The sequence below is a fragment of the Pyrus communis genome, chromosome 2 (assembly GCF_041283825.1).
Source record: "Pyrus communis isolate YQ-2024b chromosome 2, ASM4128382v1, whole genome shotgun sequence".
NCBI classification, from domain to species: domain Eukaryota; kingdom Viridiplantae; phylum Streptophyta; class Magnoliopsida; order Rosales; family Rosaceae; genus Pyrus; species Pyrus communis.
In genome coordinates, this window is record NC_142566.1 from 10954158 (window position 1) to 10962308 (window position 8151).

Here is an 8151-nt window from a genome sequence, read left to right on the forward strand (position 1 = left end):
GAGTATGGTGTGGGTGATGAAAGAGTTAGGCTAAAGTGTTTGGCTGCAACGAGGGTGAATGGAGCACACAAATGGGTAGGATTTAAGCCTTTTAGAAGTTAAAACATGCATAGCCTAACATCATCTCATTGAGTTCATTCATGAATGACACTAAATACATGGTATCTGCAAAGGAGAATGATTCTTAGCATCCAAACGAAATAGAAGTAATGAGATCATTTAAAGTGAAAATGAAAGAAAAAGATAGGAGTAGAAACAATTTAAACCCTCTCAAAGAAGCAATTAGGCTCAAAATAACTCACTAGGGTAGTCTCCACTATTCTTCTTCCAGAATTTGAGTATGGTACCTCTATCATCATAATTTCAAGAGTTATAGCTTTATAAATGACAACAAGATGCAACTCTTTTCCATAGCAACCCAATTGTTTGTTTTCAAACATAGTCCTCATATACATTCGTATTAGCATGCAAAAACGCTCTTAACCAAAACAAACCCACACAAATTGAACAAAAAAAAAGCAAAACACTCTAAACCAAACTAACACATAAAACAAATATAAACACAAACTTCCATTCCACACCCCCAAACCTAATCTAAGCATTGTCCTCGATGCTTAAAATTGTACGCAAAGTAAAAAGGCAAAGAATATGGAATGGAAATAACAAAATAAACACAACATAAAGATAGAACACAAACCACACTAGGTTGCCTCCTAGCAAGCGCTTTATTTAATGTCTAGGCAAGACATGGTAGCTTGTTCATGGTGTTGTAAACTCAAGAAAATCAACAACTTGATACACTGGCTCCTCTTCTACTTTCTCCAAATATGGTTTCAATCGCTGCCCATTGACTTTAAAAGAAGTGCCATTCTTCATGTTCTCTATCTCCACAGCTCCATGGGGAAATGTTTGCAGTACTTTGAATGGTCCCACCCACCTAGACTTCAATTTTCCTGGAAAAAGTCTCAAACGTGAGTCAAACAAAAGTACTTTCATACCTTGGTGAAACTCCTTCCTCAGGATGGCCTTGTCATGATAGAGCTTAGTCCGTTCCTTGTAGATTTTGGCATTCTCATATGCCTCATTTCTAAGCTCTTCCAACTCATTAAGTTGGAGCTTCCTTGCTATTCCAGCATCCTTGTAATCAAAGTTGAACTTCTTGATGGCCCAGTATGCACGGTGTTCAAGCTCCATTGGCAAATGACAAGCTTTCCCAAACACAAGGCGATAAGGACTCATGCCAATGGGGGTCTTGTATGCTGTTCTATATGCCCATAGTGCATCATTCAACCTCAATGACCAATCCTTCCTTGTAGGGCTCACAGTCTTCATCAAAATGTTCTTGATCTCCCTATTGCTAATCTCCACTTGTCCTGAGGTCTGAGGATGGTACGGGGTTGCCACTTTGTGGTTGATGTTGTACTTCTTCATCAAGGCTTCAAAGGGTTTGTTGCAGAAATGGCTGCCACCATCACTAATAATAGCTCTTGGGGTTCCAAACCTACAAAAAATCACATCTTTAAGAAAATTCAACACAACCTTATGATCATTAGTTCTTGTAGCAATGGCTTCAACCCATTTGGATACGTAATCCACTGCCACTAATATGTATAAGTAGCCAAAAGAGGATGGAAATGGTCCCATGAAGTCAATTCCCCAAACATCAAAGAGTTCCACCACCAAAATGTTGTTCAATGGCATCTCATTTCTTCGGCTAATGTTCCCCATTTTCTGGCACCTATCACATTTAGAGCAAAAATCAAAAGCATCTTTGAATAAAGTAGGCCAAAAGAAACCAGATTGTAAAACCTTTAGAGATGTCTTTTTGGCACCAAAATGGCCTCCACATGCCAATGTGTGGCTAAATGTTAGGATGCTTTGTTGCTCACTCTCTGGGACACATCTCCTAATGATTTGATCAGGGCAATATTTAAACAAATATGGTTCGTCCCAAATGTAGTGCTTTACCATGGCAAGGAACTTCTTTCTTTCCTGAAAAGAAAGGTCATTTCTCATTATATCACAAGCAAGATAATTCACAAAGTCCGCATACCATGGTTCTTTTTCTTGAACAACAAAAGTTGCTCATCTGGAAATGATTCATTTAGGGGCAAAGGTTGTCCAACTCCATGGTTTTCATTACGCCTGGACAAATGGTCAGCCACAACATTATCACTGCCCTTCTTATCTCGAATTTCCAAGTCAAACTCTTGTAGCAAGAGTATCCATCTAATCAAGCGTGGTTTAGCATCCTTCTTTGTCATCAAATACCTAATGGCTGCATGATCAGAAAACACAATAACTTTAGATCCCACAAGATATGACCTAAACTTTTCTAAGGCAAAAACAACAGCAAGCAACTCCTTTTCAGTTGTGGAATAGTTAAGTTGAGCATCATGCAGAGTCCGGCTTGCATAGTAGATCACATGTGGAAGCTTGTTCACCCTTTGCCCTAAAACTGCACCAATAGCATAGTCAGAGGCATCACACATTAATTCAAAAGGTAACGACCAATCTGGTGCCATAATAATAGGGGCCGAGGTTAGTTCATTTTTCAAAGTATTGAATGCATCCATACAAGCCTTATCAAAATGAAATACAACATCTTTAGCTAACAGATTGCATAATGGACGAGTGATCATTGAAAAGTTCTTAATGAAACGACGATAAAAACCCGCATGGCCCAAAAAACTTCTTACTCCCTTCACAGTGGTGGGGGCTACCATATTGGTGATGACGTCAATTTTGGCTTTGTCTACCTCCATTCCTTTGCTAGAGATTACATGCCCCAACACAATTCCTTGTTTCACCATAAATTGGCACTTTTCCCAATTGAGAACCAAATTTGTTTCCTGACATCTTTGAAGTACTAACGATAGATGGTTAAGACATTCATCAAAAGAGGAACCAAACACTGAGAAATCATCCATAAATACCTCGATGAACCTTTCTACCATGTCAGAAAAGATGGCCAACATGCATCTTTGGAATGTTGCTGGAGCATTGCAAAGTCCAAAAGGCATTCTTCTGTATGCAAATGTGCCAAAGGGGCAAGTAAAGGTTGTTTTCTCTTGATCCTCCGGAGCGATTGCAATTTGATTGTAACCTGAGTAACCATCCAGAAAATAATAATGTGAGTAACCTGCCAACCTCTCAAGCATTTGATCTATGAAAGGCATAGGAAAGTAATCTTTTCTAGTGCTAGAATTCAACTTCCTGTAATCGGTGCAAACACGCCAACTGGTCGTGGGCTTTGTGGGCACAAGCTCATTGTTGTCATTCCTCATCACAGTGATTCCTACCTTCTTAGGCACCACTTGAATGGCATTCACCCATTTGCTATCAGAGATGGGATATATGATCCCTACATCTAACAATTTCAATACCTCATTCCTAACAACTTCCTTCATATGTGGATTGAGCCTTCTTTGTGGCTCACGGCTTGTTTTTGCTCCTTCCTCCAAAAGGATCCTATGCATGCACATGGTAGGGCTTATTCCCTTGATATCTGCAATAGACCAACCAAAAGCTGATTTAAACTCTTTTAACACCCTAATTAGTTTATCTTCTTCAATTGGGGTGAGATCAGAAGCTATGATAACTGGAAGAGTTTCAAATTCAGCTAGATATGCATATTTTAGATGTGGTGGAAGTGGCTTAAGTTCAAGTTTTGGTGCCTTAACAGTGGAAGGAGTTAGATGTGATATTGATGATTCTAAAGGCTCAAAACGAGGTGAAACATTCAAAGGATACAATGCCAATGCTTCCAAGGCAGCTACTTCTTCCATGAGTGCATCTTCTTCATCAAACTCATCTTGAGATTGACTCAAAACAGTTTGTAAGGGTTCATTCGATTGTGCCTGCAAGAACTTAGAGAATACAAGTGAATCAAGCACATCAATGGCATAACAATCAAGAGATGAAGAAGGATGAGCAAGAGATTCAAACACTTTGAATTGAACTGTCTCTCCTAACACTGTCATAGTGAGGAGTCCATTTTGCACATCAATGATGGTCTTGGCTGTGGCCATGAAGGGTCTCCCAAGCAATATTGGCAACTCACGATCATGTATAGGAGCTTCTTCCATGTCCAGCACTACAAAATCTGCAGGCAAGATTAGTTTGTCAACTTGAACTAGAATATCTTCTACTATACCTCTTGGATATTTAACTGATCTGTCTGCAAGTTGTAATGAAATGGTGGTGGCTTTCAAATCTCCCAAACCTAGTTGAAGGTACACTGAATGGCATTAAGTTGATGCTAGCACCCAAATCAAGCATCGCCTTCTCTACTTTCTTGTCCCCTATGGTGATATTGATAGAGAAACTTCCTGGATCCTTGAGCTTTGGTGGAAGTTTTCTTTGCAAAACTGCACTCACATTCTCAGACACTACTACCTTCTCATGTGGTCCATACTTCATTTTGTAGCTGTTTAACTCCTTGAAGAACTTCCCATATGCCGGCATGTTCCTAATGACATCAAGCAAAGGTAAGTTAACATTCACTTTGCTTAGTATATCAAAAATTTCCTTAAATGACTTATCCTGCTTGCTCTTGGCAAGTCTTCCAGGGAATGGTATTGGTGGAGTGTATGGTTTCTCGGCCTTGTGAAGATTTGGTGCTTCAAATGAGGAAGTGGCATGGCTTGGTTCCTCAATTGATTTCTCATTGTCTCCTTGAGTGACACCTGCATTCACATGATCATATTCATTAGTAACTTCATTGCCAACTCTATTATCAATAACCTTACCACTTCTAAGTGTAGTGATTGCTTTGGCTTGCTCTTGGTTCCTTTGGAGTATCACGGGTTGGCTTGGAAACTTCCCAACCTCTCTTTGGTTCAAGGCATCTGCAATCTGCCCCAATTGTGTCTCCATTTTGGTTAGGGCTGCTGAATGTTGTTGGAGAGTGCTATTTGTGGAATGTTGGAATTGCAACGTGTTTTGGGCTAACAACTTAACCGTATCCTCTAGACTAGGGGTAGGTTTTGGTTGGAAATTTTGGATTGGATTGTTGTTCTTCCATGAAAAGTTGGGATGATCTCTCCAACTCGGGTTATATGTGTTGGAATACATATCATTCCTTGGCCTTTGGTTGTAAGAATTCATGAGGTTCACTTGCTCTTGAACATACTCGGGATAAGCCTCCCTAGATGGACATTGGTGAGTAGGATGGCTTGGTATGTTGCAAATGGCACACACTTCATTAGCTTTTGGCACCATGTTGAGCACGGATTCAAGCTTCCTTTCTAGGTTAGCTACCTGCAACAAAAGCTCATGATTAGAACTTGTTTCGTAGACTCCAACTTTCTTACCCCTTAAGTCTTTGTGTTGAGCATTAGACCCCAACATCTCATAAATGTTATATGACTCTTGAGCATTCTTTTTCTTCAATGCTCCACCTGCTGCATTATCAACAGTTGATTGACAATTTTGGGTTAATCCATCATAGAAAATTTGCATTTGTAAGTGAAAAGGTAACCCATGGTGTGGACATTGTATCAAGAGGCCTTTAAAACGCTCCCAACACTCATTGAAAGGTTCACCATCATCTTGTTTGAAGTTGAAGATTTGTCCCCTTAATGTGGCTGTCTTTTGAGTGGAAAAGAACTTCTCCAAGAACTTCTTAGCCACGGCATCCCATGTAGTGAGGGAACCTGGTGTTAGAGTCATCAACCAACTCTTGGCCCTATCTTTCAAGGTGTAAGGAAACACTCTCATCCTCAAATTTGCTTCACTTACTCCCTGCAAAGGTAAACCACTCACAACATTGTAAAACTCTTTAATATGAGCTAAAGGGTCTTCATTAGGTAAGCCATAAAATGAAGGAAACATATGGAAATGTGAAGATTTGAGATCATAGTTTCTAGCTTCTGTGGGCAGCAAGATGCATGAAGGTGAATTTGGTATGATTGGTTGAGCAAAGTCCTCCAAAGCTCGAAGCTCATCTAGGTTGCCCGCCATCTCTTCCTCTCTTTCCCAATCAAATTGCTCAGATTCTTTACTTGTTGAACTAGGTGAATTCCCTTCCTCTTCCTCACGGTTAAAGGATGAACTTGATGGCACAAAGTTGTCCAAAGTGTGGCCCTTTAATCTTTCAATTCTTTGGCCTAACTCAACAAGTTTATTTGACATATACTACCTGAAACAAAGTAACACAAGTGTGAATGAAAATCTACTAGCAACAACAATGAAATGAACAAAAAAAACAAACTTAAAAACGTTTGAAAAGACTCAAGGGATGTGGAACTAAACGCTTAGAACACTTAAACAAACCTAAAACCCAAAACAGCAACTAGAAGACTCAAAATTGCCTAAAAACCACTTTCTGGGCAGTTTTGAGCACCTACACTAATTTGGACGAAATTGGATGGAAACTTGAATCAAAACACTTATAAACACAAATCAAAACACTTTCTAACTAATTTGGACGAACAAAGACTCAAAAGACTCAAAACAGATTCACAAGACTCAAAACAAGCTGAAAACTCTCAAAACTGCCTAAAAACACAAATTGGGCAGTTTTGACACTAAACTCAACTTTGGACGAAAATTAGGTTTGGACTTGACTCAAAATGCTTCAAAACACAAGATAAGACAGATTCTAAGCCTAAAACTTAACAAAATATGGGGAGAAATTGTATTTGGACGAAATGCAATCAAATGGACAGATTATAACGAAATCAGATTGTAAAGCAAATTGATGTAAATCAATGGATAATGGAATGGCTAAGGGACTCTTTTCCACACCTGAAATGTATGCAACTTAAATCAACTTCCAGTTATCAATTTGACAAGTTATGAACCTTGACACTAATCAAAATAGCAAACAAGCAAACAAGCAATTACAAGGGACTGAAATCAGTCCCCGGCAACGGCGCCATTTTTGTTGATTTTATATTTCCTTCCTAATGCTAGAATATATTTAGTATAATGGCACAAGCAAGGGTGTCGAATCCACAACGACTAATTGGACCTATGTAATCACTTGTTTTGCAAGAACTCTATGAAATGAATCAAACTAATCAAATTGAGCAGATTTGTTGTTATTACTTAAAAGCATAAATAAAAGAAGTAAACACAACTAAATGAATCAACAACCAATATAATGAGATAGTATCAATGGAAATGAAACTAGGGATTCGATTTCACCATTGCTCAATTAAATCCATGTTTGTTAAGTTAGTTTATACTCATTCATCTACAAATTTCTTGAGTTTGTTTCACTTGGATATGATCAACCATATGATGTGTGGATTTGATCAAATGTCTATAATCTTGAACCTAATTGTGATGTGCAACTTTGGTTCATAATCTAGAGTATGTAATGCACAAGAAACGTTCAATAAACCAAAGGGAACACTTGGCAGGATGTTTGCCAATCTTTCCCTTCATTCATTCACAAACCCACCAATATTAGACATGATGTATGTTTTAATCTTGGCTAAATAACTTGTGGTTAACTCAAATGGTGATCAAGCATACAAATCAACCCACAAATTCACAATTATAACAGAGAATGAATCAAGAACTAGGTAGACAAACTGAGCATTCTAACTTAATTACATAGCAAACTTTGCAAGGTTACATCGAATCCCTAGAGGAAGCTTAGTTACAATTCATGTCTACAAAAGATTTGACATAAAAGTATAAAACATGAATGAACATAGAATTGATAAGAATGAACCCTTGAAGCAAAACTGATGTTGAAGTCCTTGAAGAGTTCCTTGGTGTTGCTTCTCCAAATGTGGTGTGGATGAAGTAGATTGGTTTGGTTTGGATGGTTTCTGCCCTTAGGACAGAAATGGACAGAGAATGGAGTGAAATGGGGGAGGTTTTTGAGTGTGTAATGGACTGAAAAATGGATAGTTTCTGTGAGAGAGGGAGAGTGTGTCGAATCTAATGGAATGGAGAGGGGAAATAAGAGTGAATGATGGGCAGAAAATGGAGCAAAATGGTGTATGTAATGGAATGGATCCGAGATGGAGATTAGTGAGTGTTATGGACAGAAAATGGAGTGTAATAGGCTGTGTGTGATCCCCCCTGATCTGAGTCCGAAAATCCCTAAGTCTTGGTGCATTTCTGAATGAGTCTAATGATGGGGAGACAATCAGATTGGATCTTGGCTTTGTTTAACTCAGATGGCAGTGC

General features: G+C 38.8%; 1 non-coding gene across 1 annotated transcript; it reads left to right on the forward strand.

Annotated features, from left to right (window-relative positions):
• The first annotated feature begins 5479 nt into the window (after nt 1-5479).
• Nucleotides 5480-5590, forward strand: LOC137735808 (small nucleolar RNA R71). Its single transcript, XR_011068713.2, has one exon. It is a non-coding gene; the product is annotated as a small nucleolar RNA R71 (small nucleolar RNA).
• Nucleotides 5591-8151: the final 2561 nt, after the last annotated feature.